The sequence below is a fragment of the Bombina bombina genome, chromosome 2, assembly GCF_027579735.1.
Source record: "Bombina bombina isolate aBomBom1 chromosome 2, aBomBom1.pri, whole genome shotgun sequence".
Lineage (NCBI taxonomy): Eukaryota > Metazoa > Chordata > Amphibia > Anura > Bombinatoridae > Bombina > Bombina bombina.
In genome coordinates, this window is record NC_069500.1 from 1,026,695,914 (window position 1) to 1,026,714,441 (window position 18,528).

Here is an 18,528-nt window from a genome sequence, read left to right on the forward strand (position 1 = left end):
GATTAACATAGCGTAACAAGTCCTCAAAGTGGTTAAAAACTTAGAATAGTGCTTACCAACAGGTCTACGCGTTTCGGCCCCAAGATAAGGCCTTTATCAAGACTGCTGAAGTGGTAAGCTGAGAGCCTTTAAATAACAGTGTCACTTAAGTGACCGGATGTGACTCTGGGGTGCACTTCCGGTTTCGCCAAAAGTTAAAAAGAATATTTAACATGTATAAAATGTGTAAAATATCACTCAAAGATAGAATTGTCCTATATATAAGATTTGTATATATGTATTTGATGTTTGGTGTCATTTAGTTCAATATATCTTAAGCACCCATGATCATGATGTCACTTCCGGTTTACCGGAGTAAACATTTTTTAACTGATCTTACGTTTTGGTAGCCTCAGGTTATGAACTCTAGTTAGAAGATATACTTTAGAGATGTACTTTTGTATATTTAAAGCTCAATCACCTATATTTTTACGGTGACGATTTTGTAGTGATTTGATTGGTCGTGACGTCATGATCCAATTTCTATGATCCTATTGGTTTAGGAAAGAGGTGTGTGGGTAATAGTCCTCCTGATTGGGTGTTGAGATGTCAAATAACTTTTTAACAAAGGGGGACAAATTGTTTCGATAGCAGAGGGGTTTGGAAAATAAAAATACCCATTTTTAACGATAAAAAAGCCCATTATTTAAAATAAGAGCAGTTAAGAATGATTAATTGGAGATAATTTGTATGTCTTCTCCATTATTTTTGTACATATTTATAAGTTTATCGCACAGATCATGTATTCTATGCCGAGATATAGTTTATATATCTTCTCCAATACTATGTACATAGTGATTATATAATTTATATATCTTCTCCAATATATGTGTACATAGTAATGAACGATATGCCTTACATTTAAATGAGATTATAGGAGGTCTATTGGTCCTCTGTAAACTAGTGCTGCTTTAAGTATTTTTAAGTGTTTTTGAGGTACAGCAGCAAAGTGGGGAATATTACCAACATCAGAGTTGGAAAATATAATCCAATAGTGGCACAGTGGTAGAATAGTAAAAGAGGAAGATCACTAATCCTATGAACCTAATCAAATTAGTTTAGCCAGGTTTGAGAGAAAAAATGCTATAGCAGTGTGTGTAATTTATCTTACACTGTGTCAAACAAAAGGGCTGTGGCTTTTTTAGAAAAGAAGGGAAGAAGAGTCTAAAATCCATATTGTAAGAGAGACTTTGTAAGGGTATATCTGTATGTCTTAAGTCAGAGTTTTATACATACTCATCACTGAGTTCAATAGCCTCTGTAAATTCCGTAGAGGAGGGTGTGTTAATACCCCTTATCTGTACCAACAGAATGGAATCTTATATAAGACCTTTAGATCACTAAGGTCTGTAGTGTCACATCATTTGGCGAGCAGTGGTTGAGTGGGTGTATGAGAAATCTATAAACTACCCAATAGTTAAGAGACTTGGTGGTGACCAATATAGATATAAGAGAAACTCCTGTGGATTTTTTATGAGCAGAGAATGATGAACTTCTAAAGTAGAAATAACATATAAGACCAGACACCTGGACTATACATAAGATATATATATATATTTTAGCCCTTGGGATGTAGGGAGGATCTGACAGAGATTATATTAAATTCAGAATGAGGGGATAATCTGATGCATATTCTATAGTGGAGTCCTTCATTTACCTTTAGGTCAGGGGTATAGTGGTACTGGAAGCGGAGACTATTTTGGGGGAGAGCTTAGTCGATATATGTCTAGGGTATGTACTTCTCGTCAAAGTTTGGGAGTTATGAATAGATACATTTGGTGAGGATTCTGGAGAGTGTCAAATGCGATGGTATCATAATGCTATTAGATATAATCATAGATTGAATAGATGGTTAAGATCCTCTCTGTTATTTAGACCTTTTGGATGTAAGCTGTCCAACAGAAAAATCCATTTGGATTCAGCTTTGAGAAGACTTTTTTCAAAGTCACCACCTCTCCAATTTTTTATAACTTTCTGTATGCCAGTAAATTTCATGTCTTTTATATTGCCGTTATGTTTAGTTTCAAAATGATTATAAAGAATTGTGTCTTTATTCTGTTTTTCAATCAGCAATATATGTTCTCTTAGCCTGTCTCTGAGGCTCCTTGACGTCTGGCCAATGTACTGGAGGCCACATGAACATTCAATAAGGTATATAATCCCTTTGTCCTGGCATCTTATTAAATCTTTAATAGCAAATTCTTCTCCCGTCTGGTTTGATTTGACGGGAGAAGAATTTGCTATTAAAGATTTAATAAGATGCCAGGACAAAGGGATTATATACCTTATTGAATGTTCATGTGGCCTCCAGTACATTGGCCAGACGTCAAGGAGCCTCAGAGACAGGCTAAGAGAACATATATTGCTGATTGAAAAACAGAATAAAGACACAATTCTTTATAATCATTTTGCAACTAAACATAACGGCAATATAAAAGACATGAAATTTACTGGCATACAGAAAGTTATAAAAAATTGGAGAGGTGGTGACTTTGAAAAAAGTCTTCTCAAAGCTGAATCCAAATGGATTTTTCTGTTGGACAGCTTACATCCAAAAGGTCTAAATAACAGAGAGGATCTTAACCATCTATTCAATCTATGATTATATCTAATAGCATTATGATACCATCGCATTTGACACTCTCCAGAATCCTCACCAAATGTATCTATTCATAACTCCCAAACTTTGACGAGAAGTACATACCCTAGACATATATCGACTAAGCTCTCCCCCAAAATAGTCTCCGCTTCCAGTACCACTATACCCCTGACCTAAAGGTAAATGAAGGACTCCACTATAGAATATGCATCAGATTATCCCCTCATTCTGAAATTAATATAATCTCTGTCAGATCCTCCCTACATCCCAAGGGCTAAAATATATATATATATCTTATGTATAGTCCAGGTGTCTGGTCTTATATGTTATTTCTACTTTAGAAGTTCATCATTCTCTGCTCATAAAAAATCCACAGGAGTTTCTCTTATATCTATATTGGTCACCACCAAGTCTCTTAACTATTGGGTAGTTTATAGATTTCTCATACACCCACTCAACCACTGCTCGCCAAATGATGTGACACTACAGACCTTAGTGATCTAAAGGTCTTATATAAGATTCCATTCTGTTGGTACAGATAAGGGGTATTAACACACCCTCCTCTACGGAATTTACCGAGGCTATTGAACTCAGTGATGAGTATGTATAAAACTCTGACTTAAGACATACAGATATACCCTTACAAAGTCTCTCTTACAATATGGATTTTAGACTCTTCTTCCCTTCTTTTCTAAAAAAGCCACAGCCCTTTTGTTTGACACAGTGTAAGATACATTACACACACTGCTATAGCATTTTTTCTCTCAAACCTGGCTAAACTAATTTGATTAGGTTCATAGGATTAGTGATCTTCCTCTTTTACTATTCTACCACTGTGCCACTATTGGATTATATTTTCCAACTCTGATGTTGGTAATATTCCCCACTTTGCTGCTGTACCTCAAAAACACTTAAAAATACTTAAAGCAGCACTAGTTTACAGAGGACCAATAGACCTCCTATAATCTCATTTAAATGTAAGGCATATCGTTCATTACTATGTACACATATATTGGAGAAGATATATAAATTATATAATCACTATGTACATAGTATTGGAGAAGATATATAAACTATATCTCGGCATAGAATACATGATCTGTGCGATAAACTTATAAATATGTACAAAAATAATGGAGAAGACATACAAATTATCTCCAATTAATCATTCTTAACTGCTCTTATTTTAAATAATGGGCTTTTTTATCGTTAAAAATGGGTATTTTTATTTTCCAAACCCCTCTGCTATCGAAACAATTTGTCCCCCTTTTTTAAAAAGTTATTTGACATCTCAACACCCAATCAGGAGGACTATTACCCACACACCTCTTTCCTAAACCAATAGGATCATAGAAATTGGATCATGACGTCACGACCAATCAAATCACTACAAAATCGTCACCGTAAAAATATAGGTGATTGAGCTTTAAATATACAAAAGTACATCTCTAAAGTATATCTTCTAACTAGAGTTCATAACCTGAGGCTACCAAAACGTAAGATCAGTTAAAAAATGTTTACTCCGGTAAACCGGAAGTGACATCATGATCATGGGTGCTTAAGATATATTGAACTAAATGACACCAAACATCAAATACATATATACAAATCTTATATATAGGACAATTCTATCTTTGAGTGATATTTTACACATTTTATACATGTTAAATATTCTTTTTAACTTTTGGCGAAACCGGAAGTGCACCCCAGAGTCACATCCGGTCACTTAAGTGACACTGTTATTTAAAGGCTCTCAGCTTACCACTTCAGCAGTCTTGATAAAGGCCTTATCTTGGGGCCGAAACGCGTAGACCTGTTGGTAAGCACTATTCTAAGTTTTTAACCACTTTGAGGACTTGTTACGCTATGTTAATCCTTTTTATACAGGGACATTTCTAGGACATTGGACAAAGAGCTGACCGTTGTTAGGATTCACCTGGGAACTCTCCCCCTCAGGATTCAAGGTTCCTTCATGTGATTCCATTTCTAATTTACTGTTATTTGGATTACAACACCCCTTTTGTTCTTTTTTGATCTTTATTAACATTTGTTGAACATCATTTTTGGTTTTTTGTTTTTCACTGGATTTTTTTGATCTATTTTTTCCACATATAATTTTTCTTTTTTTGCCTTGTGTCACCTCATCCTTTTTCCACATTTGTTACTCATTGGTATCAACTCACCTGTGACTTATTTTTGTTCATTTTTTGGTTCTTTTTTCCTTTTTGCACTGCAGTGTCATCAGGACTATTCATATTATTATTTTTTGTGAATTTTTGATTATTAGTTTGTGAATTGATTCTTTTTTATTTACACACATTGTTCATACGTTCATAATTTTATTATCACACTTGGCCGCTCACCTATGCTGCAAAAACACTTTGCACATTTATGCCCATTTATGTTGCACATTTATGTTGCATAAACACTTTATTTTTGTATTCGCACTTACACGTGGATTTCACAATATCATTATCTCAGTTTTCTCACACCCTTGGATCCAATTGTCATTTACACATTGTGAGTTTTTCAGAGATTATTCCACCTTACCATTGTTTTTATTCATTATTTTTATCCATCATTTGTTACCAAATACTATTTTATTTGTATTAAATCCTTTTTAGCCTTAGCAGGTATACATTTCATATTTAGTGTTTATATTTATCCCTTAGCCTGTATTGGCGCTGTACACAATACTTCACTACTAGTTCTTTCTCTTGGGGGTTGGTTAGACCCTTCATTTGTATTCAGCTTAAGGGATTGTCTTAGCGCTTGGCTACCACACCATATTCATAACATAGCTTAAGGTCATGAATAAGTGCAGGCTCATATAGCACAAAATGAAGCAAGTATGACGTCCCAGGACACACAAAGGTGAAGTAAAAATCCAAAGTTTATTCACATAAGTTTAAAATCCAGAAAGTTCAACAGTGCAACAAAAGCGAAAAGCTGGGCACAGAGAGCGTGATACCGATGGCTTGCATGTTTCGGCATGGAGCCGTAATCATAGCCTATGGTGCCACACAGTTGAGACATCTTTAAAAAGGTTAACAATCAATCTGATAGGTTGTGAAACCCAGTAAACTGAACATGCCCTTAACTTCAAACTGACCAAGGTATTAACCCCATAATACCTAAGCTTCAGCAGTGTAACAAAATATATTCGGAGGGAGGCAATTAGAAACAGAAGATGCAAAATATTAGACATGTGCATGGTGAAAAAATTTGGTTCGGTTCGGATCGATTCGGATTTTTTCGAATTTCGGTTTGGAGCGATTCGAATTCGGAAAAATTTGAATCAATTCGGTTCAGATTTGTTTCGGATTCATTCGGATTCGAATAAATTCGGTTCGGATTTGTTTAGGATTCATTCGGATTCGAATAAATTGGGCTGGATTCGGTTCGATTCGGTTCGGAAATTCGGAATTTCGGTAAGTGTTAGGTGGGATTAGACTAGTATTATGTACTGTACATTAGGTGTAACCCATAGCAGAGTGATATAACCTAATATACTGTACAATACTAGTGTAATCCATGGCCATCCGAATCTACCGAGGTAGATTCGGCACTATTTTAATTTGGAGATTCGGTTCGATCCGAATCTCTGAATTTTCCGAATTTTCCGAATTTCCGAATCAAACCAAACCGAATCGCACATGTCTACAAAATATATATATATAAAAAACATATATATAACAGATGAACAACAGATATAGTATGCTAGGAACTGGAAACCGTATCATGAGCTAAATATGTACATAGTGGGGTAAAAGGAAATAGCTGTAACTAAAATGTTCAATTAGAACCATACCCTCTCCTAGGTGAATAAACATATAAGCTAAACCACAAAATAAACTCAGCAATCATATACTCCACTATACTGTATAAAGGAGCACATATATATAGTACCATGCCTACAGGATGTGTGCAATGTAATATAATATAATATAATGGATAGTAAGGTAGGCAAAAAAGAGGAAAGAAAAAAAGAATAAAAAATGAATGAATGTAGAAATTAATGAATGTAGAGTGTGCTGAGCAAACTAGATTGAGGTAAAATACGACCCTGTGAGTAATTACTCCCAGAAATTTCTGAGGTCGTACTTAGAGTTAAGACCAAAACGGAAGTCTGGTTCTTAATTGGAAAATCCAATAGACTTCACGTTTTGCCAGCACACTCTCCACACTCCCCCTCTAGATGGAACCTTAGCTTTTTCAATGGCTGCCCATCTGAAGGAGTCAAGACTACTGTCATGTTTAGTAGTAAAATTTTGCAATAGGGGAGTGGTAGCCTTACCCCTAGAGATAGTGGAAATGTGTTCCCATATCCTAGAATTAATGTCCCTTGAGGTGAGCCCCACGTATTGGACATTGCATTTAATGCAGGTGATAAGGTAAACAACATTGATGCTAGTGCAATTGAGACAAGTCTTGATAGGATAAATTTGGCCATTAACTGTCAATCTTAATTCAGAAATGATCTGGACATAGTAACAAGGTTTACATTTCTTATGGCCACATTTATATAGGCTGACCATATTGCCGCTTTAAAAAGGGACACATATGAAAAATACATATGTCAGGGTTCTTATACAAAACATTTCTTAAAACAGCCCTGACATATGTATTTTTCATATGTGTCCCTTTTTAAAGCGGCAATATGGTCACCCTACATTTATACATACCTAAATGTTTAAGCCATTTACTTGCATGTGTAGTTGTCTGTCTAAGTTCAGTCGGGGATAGAATTTAAGCCAGAGTAGGGCATTTCTTGTATGAGCACCTAATGCCTTCTTTAACAGTGTTGGTGAGTTTATCGTCTGCAGCCAAAAGTGGAAAATGTCTTTTTAAAATGCTGCAGATTTTGAAGTATTGAGCACTGTAGCTCATCACAAAATATACTCCCTTAAAATCACCAACACTGTGTTTAGGTTTATCCTGTAGCATAGAGTCTCTTGAAAGTAAATTGACTTCGTTCTTAGCCTCTACAATGTGGCTACGGGCATACTGTCTCTGTTTTAGCCTAGTGTCTAGCAATTGAGCCTCCTGCATATAATCCTCCTGTCTACTACAATTACTTTTTAGCCTCATAAATTGACCTTTGGCCACAGCATATGAAATATTTTTAGGGTGGCAGCTGGAAGCGTGCAGGAGGGTATTACCAGAAATTGACTTGCAATAGACCTTGGTCACAATAGAGCCATCCATATTTCCCTCCAAGCATAGATCAAGATAATCTATGCTGGTGGGGTTAGAGGTGTGGGTAAAACTCAGGTTCAGATCATTTACATTTAACCATTCAATAAATACTAGTATCTGTGAGGGAGGGCCAGACCAAATCAAAAGTAGGTCATCAATATATCTTTTGTAGAAATGTATATGTGACCTGAAAGGGTTTGTATCTCCAAAGATGCTATCCAATTCCCATCTGCCAAAATATAAGTTAGCATATGAGGGGGCGAATTTCACCCCCATGGCAGTGCCGCATCTTTGAAGATAGTACTGAAGATGTCCCTCAAAAGAAAAAAAGTTATGGGTAAGTAGAAATTCCAAAACACGAACAATGTATATTTGAAATTCAGATGTGTAGTCAGTACTTGTGTGAAGGAAATATTTAACAGCCAGAATGCCCTTAGAGTGGGGTATAGAGGAATATAATGAAATCGCATCCACTGTAATCCAGGTATATTTGTCTTCCCAGCTCATCTCTGTCAAAAGATTCAGTATATGTTTGGAGTCCCTGGTGTATGAGGGTAAGGTGTTGACAATGGGCTGTAAGATGACATCAAGCCACTGTGAGAGTCACTCTAGGAGCTAGTCAATCCCGCTCACAATTGGGCGACCCTTTACATTTGTAAGGGATTTATGGACTTTGGGAAAGAGGTGGAACATAGGGACTTTAGGGAAAGAAACATTAAAAAAAAGAGCTGTCTGCTCATTCAAATACCCATGCTCCACACCATCATCCAAAATGTCCATCAACAATCTCTTGTATTCATTCATGGGGTTCCTTGTAAGAATTAGGTAATCATGGGGATTGTTAAGTTGACGTAATAGTGCCACCCTTGTCCGCTGGGCGAATAACTATGTTGGTATTCTGTTGAATCAACTTCATAGCCTCTCTTTGTCGTTTGGGCAAATTGTGTCTCAGTTCACCGTGACTATCCCTCAAAGCCTGTAAATCCATTTCAACCCGTGAGTGAAATGTCTCTATCACCTGACCTCTGCTGTGTATCAGATAAAATCTCGATTTGTCCTTAAAGGTAACACCGCTGTTCACCTGCCCAGAGTCAGCCCCTGTCTCAGAGGCCAGGTGCTGAAGGCTAATAACATCACATACCTCTGAAAAGGTTCGGAACTCCGGTACGTGAGCAGCTGTTTCCCTAGAGGGTTCAGCAAGAACAGTGGAGGATGTTGCAAAATGTTTTTTAAGGGTGATATTTCTAATAAAGCGGTTAACATCAACCATAGTTTGAAATAAATCGAACTGGGCAGTGGGTGCAAAACCCAGGCCTAATCCCAGTAAATCAATTTGGTCCCTAGTCAGTTGAGTGGATGATAGATTAATACCATTGTTTATTTGTATTTTGTTTGCATGCGGTAGTCCCTCAGTCAGTACCTCTCTTGGGTCCCCTGATTTGATGTTAGTGGTCCCCCCACACCCTGTGGTAGGTGGCCCAAGGGAAAAACCTGATCTAGTATTGATTGTTCACATGTATTATAATTTGCGTTATATGTTTCTATGGTGTTGGCATGTGTATTGGTTGGAATATATTTGGAACCAGAGTTTCCAGAAAGAGGTTTTTCCTTAGGTCTAGTGCCTGGATGTGGACCCACATTATTCACAATAGTTGGTGCAGGTGTGTGTTTGAGAATACCTGATTGCTGGTTGGAAATGGTATTACTATGAGTAAGTGTACCAGAATCTTTCTCATTTGTTGATAGGTTATTATCTGATGACCTGTCAGTGTCACTATCTGAAAATCTGACTGTCTATTGTGACGTCTTCGATTGCCCCTGTGTTTTTTAGACTGAGGTAAGCTGCGTCTGTAATCATTACGTTGTTTTTTGTTCCATATATAAACAGAGTTTTTTTGATAGTCAGTTTTATCTCTAACAAATTTGAGATGTTTATTCTCCATAATGAGCAGTTTACCTCTGGCTAAAGAATTCTGTAAGATATTGTCAAATTTGGGGAAGTCCTGGTCAAGACTGCGTTTATTTAATTCAGTTTGAACAGTGTCTATATCTGCTTTTATATCATTAAGATGTTGTGTTCTATATTGAATTAATAACATCATAAGTTGCACCGAGCAATCAGATAAAACATTATTCCAAGCATTTACAAAATCTTTATCATTTGCATCCACCTCAAAGGTGGGAAATTTGTAAATTCTCAGACCCCTTGGGATCATTTTTGCTTTAATGTAAGATTGAAATGTCCAAATGTCCCATTGTGCCTTAATTTCCGTAAATAGTAAATTATCCATTGAATCAAAAAGGGTGCTAAGTGATAAAGTCCCTTTGTCATCTGAAAATATTTTCTCACAATCCATACCAGGGTTAAATTATGCTTTTGCTGGCATTAGGAAAAAAATTGTTGTTGTTGCACTGGACCTTCCATTATAAGTGTAAACAATAATACAATGTAGTATAACAAAAGTCCCACAAGATAAGAATTGCAAGCTTAAATATAGGGGTAATCAGGTATCACCAGTAATATCCAAAAAGCAAAGAATTAGTGTGATTACCCCTACGATATATTGATACAGCTTAAAGGGAGAAGTGCTTCCCGTTCCTGTAACTGGGATTTACGAATGAATAGCACTCACCCCACTGAACATGCCTCCACACTGCAACCTTCCGGTGTAGGGCTCGAGATTACCGTCAGAGGCGAAGAAATCCAGATGACTGTAGAATCTGTAACTCATACAGATTAGGAAATTGCTCAACAGCAGCGTTCTCTGCTGTTCTCACAGTAACGCCTCTATCCGTGTTCCAGCCAGCCTGCATTATCAAGCTCCGGGCTTCAGTGGATGACGTCAGTGACGAGGTAGGGGGTGAGAGTGAGAGTTTTCACACTGGTGGTTAATAGCACAAAATGAAGCAAGTATGACGTCCCGGGACGTCATACTTGCTTCATTTTGTGCTATTAACCACCAGTGTATGGGTTCCAACATATCCCACAGGAAACTGACAAGCGCTGGGTGAAAACTCTCACCCCCTACCTCGTCACTGATGTCATCCACTGAAGCCCGTAGCTTGATACCGCAGGCCGGAACACGGATAGAGGCGTTACTTAGAGAACAGCAGAGAACACTGCTGTCGAGCAATTTCTCAATCTGTATGAGTTACAGATTCTACAGTCACCTGGATTTCTTCGCCTCTGACGGTAATCTCGAGCCCTACACCGGAATGTTGCAGTGTGCAGGCATGTTCAGTGGGGTGAGTGTTATTCATTCGTAAATCCCAGTTACAGGAACAGGAAGCACTTCTCCCTTTGAACTGTATCAATATATCATAGGAGTAATCACACTAACTCTTTGCTTATATCTCACTTAAACAGGGTTTATATATGCACACCTTCCTTAGCTTGCAGGAACTTATACATTATGGTTTGGATATCATACTTTGCAAAATAGGAATCAATAGTACAAAGTACTAATTAGCATACTTTATGTGGCCACTCTACACCAGGGCATCATAGATTGTATCATTGTGGTGGGTAAGTCCTACGCAATGGTTGCAGTTATATTATGTACCCTTTCGTGTAGTAAATACTGATGTGCACTCTTCCAGATAGTAGGAAGGGGATCTATCTTGTATTAAGATATTTTGGGATTCGTTGCTTCCTCCTATTTAATCATAGAGCCAGGGTTTCTTTTCCCTTTTCTACCTCAGCAGGGAAAGGTGGAAAGGATTTTATACAATAGCCTGAAGCAATATTGTTGAGCTCTAAATACCTCACCCAGTTAACAACACACAATACCTGACATAGATTTGATGTAATCTGTTCCAGAAGTGTGGAAGTATACACTAAATGAGACTATAACTTAGCCTTGTCAAACTCAAGCTAGTCCATGTGCCCACATATTGTGTATTTTGTTAGAGTCCCTATATTGACATTCACAGATATATGTTATGCCTATAATAAATGTTACAGGCTACATACTAGAAGCTAAGCATATATGTTACACTGCTAACTAGTCATTGTTATGTTTCTTGCACTTGTTGCTAAATCCCTATAACTCCCCACACTTTGCAAAGTTCATTTTTCACAGCTTAAAGAGAGTTGCACCACCACAATTTAGTATCTTACATCAGGGTTCTTCAAACCATGGGCCGGGACCAATTACTGGGTCGCGACGTGTGTGTGTGTTGTAGGAGAGTGTGTGTATATGAAAGTGTGTGATGTGTGTGTGGTATATGAGTATTGTATGAGAGTGTGCGTGGTGTGTGTTTTGTGTGTGTGTGTGTAGTGTATGAGAATGTGTTGTATAATAGTGTTTGTTATTACCTTTAACAACACTTTCAAGTTTGACTTCAATCAGTAATAAGATATGCACACATTTTAGTCACTTTGCCAAACAAAAAGGAAACAAATAGGGTCGTGAAGGTATGTGGCATTATTGCATTGGGTCTTGAGAAAAAAAAAGAACCCTGCTGTAAATGACCTCATATCTTTGTATTGCTAAAATAATGCTGTCAATCAACCACGTCAAGTTTTAGAGCTCTTAAAGGCTGATATCAGGCTATGGAGATACTTTAGCGTCAGTGATGTACATCTCCAAGCAACAAAAAAAGTGTTAGAAAAATATTTGTGTCTGTTTTCCAAGATAATTTCCAAGATAATTTCTACATGAAAATTAACATCTGCTATGCTACACAGTGCTGGTCACATGATAAAAATGTTTACTTAAGTAAAGTTTTCAAATACAAAGCCATTCATATCTACTAAAATCCACTAGTCACACTCTAAGGGGCCCATTTATCACCGGACGGAGCTTGATGTTTCTGGCCAGCCTTCAGTATGCTGTCTGCATTTATCGATGAGCAGCGGACATGATCCGCAATATCAGATCATGTTTGCTCGCATCTTGATAAATGGGCTCCTAAATCTTGAATGGGGACAATGTTTTCACACTGGAGTTCTGATGCATTTGAATTGGTGACAAGGACAGTGATTGGCAGGGCCCGCCACTAGAAATTTTGGGGCCCCTGACTTAACCATTAATCAGGCCCCCCCCTCCTTTGACATGTGCAATTTTTGACCAAGTAACCAAAATGTATATGCACTTTATTCTTAAGTGTCTATTTAAACTTGGAAATGTTGTAAAGGTAGTAACACACAGGCACACTCATACACTGAAACACACACACACTTACACATAAGGATTCACATATAGACACTCTAGCCAACATGAAAAGAAACACACTCAGACACAGACACCCAAACAGACACTCAGCACTTGTTTCCTCTGACTTGACAAGTAATGAGGTAAACTACAGTTTTGTAAAGAAAGGAGATTTAGAAAACAAAATATGGAGTTCTGATTATCTTTTTGTAAAGGAAGATGCCATCTAAATAATGACAACAGCATGCAGTGGCTGAAAGGAAGGGCCCTGAACTGCCTAAATAATAATTTAAAGGTTAAATGGTGGATTGGTGACTTCCGGAAAGGTCTCGTTAGTCTCAAAGACTGTAGAAAGATGTGAATAATCAGTAGTAAGGTCAAAATGTCCTAAAAAGGAACAGACAATGGACACACACAAACTCAAGCTTGCACATACACCCAAGGAAACACCGACAGAGACAACCTCAGAAAACACACAAAGACATACATACACACACACACCCTCACTGAGACATCCACAGAAAACACACAAAGACATACACACACCTTCACAGAGACACCAACAGAAAACACACACCCTCACAGAGACATCCACAGAAAACACAGACATACATACATACATATATACACACACTCACAGAGACATCCACAGAAAACACAGACATACACACCCACCCTCACAGAGGCATCCAGAGAAAATACACAAAGACAAACATACACACACCCTCACAGAGACACCCATAGAAAAAGCTCAAAGACATATGCACACACCCTCACAGACATCCACAAAAAATGCACAAAGACATACACACCAACCCTCACAGAGAGACCCACAGAAAAAATACATACATACTCATAGAGAAACAAACCAAATCACAAAGACATGAACACAGACACCCACAGAAACACTCACAGGAGGAAACATTTATTCACCTTGCATCCCCTAAATCAACAGTGTGTGACATGCATGATAAAAAAAATTGCAGAAATTAAGAGCTTACTTTTTAAAGAATCATATTTGTAAATGTGCAAACAAAAATAATTCTGTGAATTCAAAATTGTACATTAATGATCTGGGTAGATGGCTAGATGAAGAAAAGTACTTTTAAAAGGTTGACATATGTTTGTTTGTCTTTTCCCCATTTTCCCCAACCAAGAGCACCACTTCAAATATAGTGTACAAATGTTCCCATCTGTCAGCTGTACTTATGGCTTTTGAAAATGCTGTACTCTATATGGTCTTGGTGGAACCATAAGCTGTGGTACTCATACCATAAGATCTGGTTAAATGCAGGATTTAGGCTTGTTGGTATGTATTTCAAAATTAAGTCAGCTGTAGTGTAAACTGAAGAGTTTTAAGTTAACCTGTCTCATTTCAAACACTTAGCAATCTTAGGCCTAGATTTGGCGGTAGCCGTCAAAACCAGCGTTAGAGGCTCCTTCCATACTTTTCCATACCGCAGATCCCCTTACGTCAATTGCGTATCCTATCTTTTGAATGGGATCTTTCTAACTCCGGTATTTAGAGTCGTGTCTGAAGTGAGCGTTAGAAATCTAACGACAAAACTCCAGCCGTAGAAAAGTCAGTAGTTAAGAGCTTTCTGGGCTAACGCCAGTTTATAAAGCTCTTAACTACTGTGCTCTAAAGTACACTAACACCCATAAACTACCTATGTACCCCTAAACCGAGGCCCCCCCACATCGCCGCCACTCTATAAAAAATTTTTAACCCCTAATCTTCCGCTCCGTACACTGCCGCCAACTACGTTATCCCTATGTACCCCTAATCTGCTGCCCCTAACACCGCCGACCCCTATATTATATTTATTAACCCCTAATCTGCCCCCCACAACGTCGCCGCCAGCTACCTAGACTTATTAACCCCTAATCTGCCGTCCGCACGCCGCCGCCAGCTACATTATAGCTATGTACCCCTAATCTGCTGCCCCTAACACCGCCGACCCCTATATTATATTTATTAACCCCTAATCTGCCCCCCTCAACGTCGCCTCCACCTGCCTACACTTATTAACCCCTAATCTGCCGAGCGGACTGCACCGCTACTATAATAAAGTTATTAACCCCTAATCCGCCTCACTCCCGCCTCAATAACCCTATAATAAATAGTATTAACCCCTAATCTGCCCTCCCTAACATCGCCGACACCTAACTTCAAGTATTAACCCCTAATCTGCCGATCGGAGCTCACCGCTACTCTAATAAATTTTTTAACCCCTAAAGCTAATTTTAACCCTAACCCTAACACCCCCCTAAGTTAAATATAATTTAAATCTAACTAAATAAATTAACTCTTATTAAATACATTATTCCTATTTAAAGCTAAATACTTACCTGTAAAATAAACCCTAATATAGCTACAATATAAATTATAATTATATTATAGCTATTTTAGGATTTATATTTATTTTACAGGTAACTTTGTATTTATTTTAACCAGGTACAATAGCTATTAAATAGTTAAGAACTATTTAATAGCTAAAATAGTTAAAATAATTACTAAATTACCTGTAAAATAAATCCTAACCTAAGTTACAATTAAACCTAACACTACACTATCAATAAATTAATTAAATAAACTACCTACAATTATCTACAATTAAACCTAACACTACACTAGCAATAAATAAATTAAATACAATTCCTACAAATAAATACAATTAAATAAACTAACTAAAGTACAAAAAATAAAAAAGAACTAAGTTACAAAAAATAAAAAAATATTTACAAACATTAGAAAAAAATTACAACAATTTTAAACTAATTACACCTACTCTAAGCCCCCTAATAAAAAAACAAAGCCCCCCAAAATAAAAAAATACCTTACCCTATTCTAAATTCCAAAAGTTCAAAGCTCTTTTACCTTACCAGCCCTGAACAGGGCCCTTTGCGGGGCATGCCCCAAAGAATTCAGCTCTTTTGCCTGTAAAAAAAACATACAATACCCCCCCCAACATTACAACCCACCACCCACATACCCCTAATCTAACCCAAACCCCCCTTAAATAAACCTAACACTAAGCCCCTGAAGATTTTCCTACCTTGTCTTCACCTCGCCGGGTATCACACCGATCCGTCCTGGCTCCAAAATCTTCATCCAAGCCCAAGCGGGGGCTAGACATCCATCATCCGGTGGCTGAAGAGGTCCAGAAGAGGCTCCAAAGTCTTCATCCTGATCCGATCAGCCAATCAGATTGAGCTCGCATTCTATTGGCTGATCGGAACAGCCAATAGAATGCGAGCTCAATCTGATTGGCTGATTGAATCAGCCAATCGGATTGAACTTGATTCTGATTGGCTGATTCCATCAGCCAATCAGAATTTTCCTACCTTAATTCCGATTGGCTGATAGAATCCTATCAGCCAATCGGAATTCGAGGGACGCCATCTTGGATGACGTCCCTTAAAGGAACCGTCATTCGTCGGGAAGTTGTCGGAAGAAGAAGATGGGTCCGCGGTGGAGGTCTTCAAGATGGAGCCGGTCCTCATCGGATGAAGATAGAAGATGCCGCTTGGATCAAGATGGTTGCCGGTCCGGATCGCCTCTTCTTCCCGGATAGGATGAAGACTTTGGAGCCTCTTCTGGACCTCTTCATCTGCCGGATGATGGATGTCTAGCCCCCGCTTGGGCTTGGATGAAGATTTTGGAGCCAGGACGGATCGGTGTGATACCCGGCGAGGTGAAGACAAGATAGGAAGATCTTCAGGGGCTTAGTGTTAGGTTTATTTAATGGGGTTTTGGGTTAGATTAGGGGTATGTGGGTGGTGGGTTGTAATGTTGGGGGGGGGTATTGTATGTTTTTTTTACAGGCAAAAAGCTGAATTCTTTGGGGCATGCCCCACAAAGGGCCCTGTTCAGGGATGGTAAGGTAAAAGAGCTTTGAACTTTTGGAATTTAGAATAGGGTAGGGCATTTTTTTATTTTGGGGGGCTTTGTAATTTTATTAGGGGGCTTAGAGTAGGTGTAATTAGTTTAAAATTGTTGTAATTTTTTTCTAATGTTTGTAAATATTTTTTTATTTTTTGTAACTTAGTTCTTTTTTATTTTTTGTACTTTAGTTAGTTTATTTAATTGTAGTTATTTGTAGATATTGTATTTAATTAATTTATTGATACTGTAGTGTTAGGTTTAATTGTAACTTAGGTTAGGATTTATTTTACAGGTAATTTTGTAATTATTTTAACTATTTTAGCTATTAAATAGTTCTTAACTATTTAACCTTTTAACGCCGTTATGCCGTTCCATTCCGTCATAATTACACTGGGCTTTAGAGCCGTTATGACGGAATAGAACGGCATAACGGTTTTCAGCTCCTGTGCCCCCTCCGTTATTTTCTTTGTTGTGGATCCGGTTGGGGGATGTGCCTAGCACCTCTGGCACTCCCCCAGGATCCAATCAGCATGGAGGGGGTGTATCGATTGTCCCCTGTAACACTGTAGCAGCCAATGAGTGGAATCATTGGCTGTTACAAGTGTATCCGCTTCCTCTCTGCTCTCAGTGCGATCTGAGAGAGAGAGGAAGACAGTTTAGTGTTGGTGTGTGCTGCAGAAAGCGGAGAGGGAGAAAAAATATAGTTACAAACAATATATATATTTTTTTTGCTGCTGATCACAGAGCTGCTACTGTGATCAGCCTAATATAACTTGCTTAGCCTGTTAGGGCTTTGATCAGTGTTGATCAAAAGCGTTGGGGGTTTATTTGTGGGGGTTACAAATATATATATATATTGTTTTTGCTGCTGATCACTGAGCTGCTACTGTGATCAGCCTAATATCACAGTGATCAGCCTGTCAGGGCTTTGATCAGTGCCCAAAAGTTTATTTGTGGGGATCTTTAGTTATTATTAACCCCTTCCCTGCTGTTCCCAATCACTACCCTTCCCAGTTCCTTTTTTTTTTTAGTTTATAAAAAAAAAAAAAAAAAAAAAAATATATATAAAGAAAAAATCATAATTTAAAAAAAAAAAAAATAGGGAATAGGGTGGGTGGGAATAGGTGGGTGGTAATTGGGAGGTGGTAATTGGGGTGGTTTAGTGGGATTTTGGGGAAGGTGAAGTGGTAATTGGTGGTGGTGAAGTGGTAATTTGTACTGAAAAAAATCCCTTATGGCACGCTATTCAGCAGAAGAGGCTTATGCCATTCTTGCCGCAGATTCAGGGAGTGAAACCCTCTCTGCTCTGTCTGACAGCGCAACCCTTACGGCATCAGATATAGAGCCCCTGAGTGATACATCTGATGCTGGTGCTCCCTGCCCGCCACCTAAAAGGAGGCGTCGCACAAATGACCAAAATTGGATACCCCCAAATTTCACTGCCCCAGAAATGCCAGAATTTACTGAGACTCCTGGCATAACAAGTGATGTTCCAGTATGTGAGCCAATAAACTATATGTCACTGATTCTGACAGATGCTATGTTTGAGCATATAGTTGCTCAAACAAATTTATATGCCAGCCAGTATCTGTCCAAAAATCCCCAATCTCTGTATGTCAGAAAAAATACCTGGCATCCCCCTGACA